We start from the raw sequence: 2876 nt of genomic DNA on the forward strand, positions 1-2876 counted from the left end.
TAACCGCACGCGCATGCCATTAATCACTTGTAAATTTCCACGTTTCGCAGATGCGCGCTGGCTGCGGTATCGACCAGAATCGACAATGAAATGCATTCCACGGGAACACCTGTCCATTTCCATCCCATTATCTGACACATTTAACCACAGATGGTTCAGCTAGCACATGCATTCTCTTTATATCTATAGATATATGGATGATAATTGGGCATGCTGTCTAGGCTATCAGCGACTTACCACAGCCCTAGATGTGTATAACGGAATTCTCTTACAATGAATTATACCGGAGCTATTTTTTCTATACGTTTATCACGTCTTATTTGTTTAGGCTATTCTTAGAAGCAACATCAAATGCAAAAACCACAATAGAGATATTAAGGCGGATTTTGTAAATGAAGTGTAAGAAAAAAGTGCAAGCGTTAGGTTCTTTAATTTATTTTTGAAGCAACAGTACACAATTATAGAAAGTAAATAGACTTCATACTCTAAATATCTCTCTTTCTCTGTCTGTCCCGGATTACATTAGGCCTATTAATCTTGTGGAGTAATTTGTTTATTCGACCGAAAAACAAATCTATTTTGCTTTGATAAGCTATTTAAAAAAAACCCCCCCCCCCCCCCCCCCCCCCAACTATAATGATGCTACAAGATTTCCATTTTAATTAAAAGTAGTGTATTTGCGGTCTGACATAAAATGGAGAATTAGGGCTATAGTCTACGATCTACGAGGTTATTATGATATCCAAAATCTACGTTTACTGTGATTCTAGTACGATTTCTAAAACAGAATAAAAATATTGTTTCTAATCCGTTTCATATATGTTTAATTATAATTACATATCAGTGAATTTGTGCTGAACTAAAATTAACGAAACAAATAACAAAATATTTTAGTCAACGGTAACGCCCTCATAAGATCGACGCCATATTAATTTTTTTGCTAACACATTATAATTCAACCACAGTATTTGTTTTCACCTTTAAATATTGGTCAAACATTATGTATTCATTTGATAAAATAGGAAAGTCAAAACAAAATTGCGACATAAGCTATAAGATTTGCATTTAATACCATTAATATGAGATGGGCTTGTCTAAAATGGCCTACACTGGGGAAATGGAAAGTATATTCAATTCCTGAAATAAATAACTAATGTTATAAACTTTTTGCTATAAAATAAAATATTCTTACCTTGAAATAGAACGAATTTTTTTTTTTTATCACAAATAATTCACAACCAACAACGAATTACAACATCAGACGGAAATCACAGCGGTTACAGTCGCGGCTTCAGCGAACGGGTTAATATATATTCTTGGTCGATCGTCCAGCTTGCGTTTGATTGGTTCATTGCCGCACGTGAGCTGTGTGAATGACTGACAGCCGGTGCGATTCTATAAAGCCATATAGATATAATTTATTATTCTTTCATTATTTTAATGATCCAGACACACGTTGAAAAATATATATGTCCATGTCACATTTCGCAATTATTATATAGCTATTACATGATCGGTTATAAATGTTCGAGATAATAGAACTTTGATGAAGTATTTGTTATTTTCCCGCTGTGTGTTGTTGCTTCTTATATCCAATACAAACAGTCTGGATATGCATGCATTAAGTAATTTGCTGTTTTAGACAGTTACGTTGTTTAGATATGGTTTTAAGAAAAAAGTAACGTAACATATCAGTTTTTCTTGTCGTGTATTAAACCAATGCTATCTAACGTGAGCGGGGAAAGCGTTTTTGTGGGGTTGGTGTTTGTTTTGTTGTTGGGGTGGGGTGGGGTGGGGGTGACGTGGGGGGTTGGGGTGATGGTGGGGTGGGTTTTGGGGGTGGTGGTGTTTAGGTTGTGCGCTCAGAATAGAGGCTGCTAAATTAAGGAAACTGATAGATCGGTAGTACTTGTTTTGATATTAAGTACAGCATGATTACGACTGTGTGTTTTATTATGTATGTCAGACCGTCCGACCTTACCAAGTCTAAAAAACGTTTAAAAATCTCATTGACGGATCTGATGAGTGAAGTTCAATTTTTTTTCTTTCAAGTGGGGCTTATTTAACCGAGTTCAAAATGTACTCTTCGACGGTCCCACCGAAGGGCGGTGACAGCTTGATATATTGTTCCTTGAAGTGGCGATACAGGCACGAAAAAACCGAGAGTTACATTTACCTTTTTGTCTTACTAGATATATGACACACCCGCCATATATCTACACATGTATATGTATGTATGTATATATGTATGTATGTATATATAGATGGCGGGTGTGTCAGCTGTAAAACACTGTTCAGCGATGCGTAGTGTACTATACTCAAAACATATCCTCACGGCAAAGACCCTTTTGTTTGTCTCTGTTTACATGAATGCATGTCTGTCCGTGCGTCCTTCCTTCCATTTGTCAATCCGTCTTGTACTTGTCTGTTTGTCTCCCTGTCCGTCTGTCTGTGTCTCTATCCCTGCCTGCCTGCCTGCCTGCCTGCCTGCCTGCCTCTGTCTCTGTCTCGCTCTTTCTCTGTCTTGCTCTTTCTGTATTTCTGTCTGTCTGTCTGTCTGTCTCTCTCTCTCTCTCTCTCTCTCTCTCTCTCTCTCTCTCTCTCTCTCTCTCTCTCTCTCTCTCTCTCTCTCTCTCTGTGTGTGTGTGTGTGTGTGTGTGTGTCTGTTTGTCAATCAATCGATCTATTTCTGCTTTTCAAACGAATAAAACATTTCAAATTTAGTACCAATTTACTAGTCGCCACTAGCACCATTGTTTTAGCGCTTCCACTGGTTCTTTTTGTGGAGACAGAAAATCCACCTTTCGGTTTTCCCTATCCAAGTAAAAACGTATGCATATTGTTCCAAAAACCAACCATGAATAACCCACACGTCA

General features: G+C 37.7%; 1 protein-coding gene across 1 annotated transcript in view; it reads right to left on the reverse strand.

Annotated features, from left to right (window-relative positions):
• The window catches only part of LOC121381248, a 14862-nt gene extending 13535 nt beyond the window's left edge, over positions 1-1327 (reverse strand). Inside the window, exon 1 of the mRNA XM_041510483.1 lies at positions 1193-1327. The gene's annotated coding sequence lies outside the window, so the exon portion shown is untranslated. The remainder of the gene's footprint in view (positions 1-1192) is intronic.
• Positions 1328-2876: the final 1549 nt, after the last annotated feature.

Source organism: Gigantopelta aegis, chromosome 9 (genome assembly GCF_016097555.1).
Source record: "Gigantopelta aegis isolate Gae_Host chromosome 9, Gae_host_genome, whole genome shotgun sequence".
Classification (NCBI taxonomy): Eukaryota; Metazoa; Mollusca; class Gastropoda; order Neomphalida; family Peltospiridae; genus Gigantopelta; species Gigantopelta aegis.